Raw genomic sequence first — 604 nt, 5'->3', positions numbered from 1 at the left:
AAGGAATTGCCACATCTTATTCTGGTCTGTTAGATTCGAGTAATATATTCACCAAGCTATAGTACTGCTGATAATGTATCTCATTTAACATCTTATCCCGGTAATTATCACTGTCTATAATCACACCCTTCTCCGTTTACCTCTCTCTAGTCTAGTAATATACTATACTGTACATGTCAGTAGTCAATACCATAACGTTACTTAGCGACGAGCTGCGTGCAGTAAATACTGTTATCTATACCTGCATTGCATGTATAAATAGTCATGGAGTATTATGACACATTCATTTGTAGTTGGGCAGCTATAGCGGTGATCAGAAGTTATTACATGTATAAGCAGTCATGAAGTTTCATGACACATTCATTTGTAGTTGGGCAGCTATAGCGGTGATCAGAAGTTGAAAGATAAGAATATACACTGTAAATACGTGCTATAATTACAGCTTGTGTGTTAAGGAGAATGTTGTATCTGAATTTCTTCTTGGGAAGACTTTGGTATCAACAAGAAGTATGGAAGAAGTGAGACGACTTAAGTTATGTATCTAAATTATCGGTCAAACATAATGCACAAGAATAAGGAGGAATAAGCCGGTACAAAATGTATG

Source organism: Penaeus monodon, chromosome 34 (genome assembly GCF_015228065.2).
Source record: "Penaeus monodon isolate SGIC_2016 chromosome 34, NSTDA_Pmon_1, whole genome shotgun sequence".
Taxonomy (NCBI): Eukaryota; Metazoa; Arthropoda; class Malacostraca; order Decapoda; family Penaeidae; genus Penaeus; species Penaeus monodon.
This window is presented reverse-complemented; position numbering follows the sequence as displayed.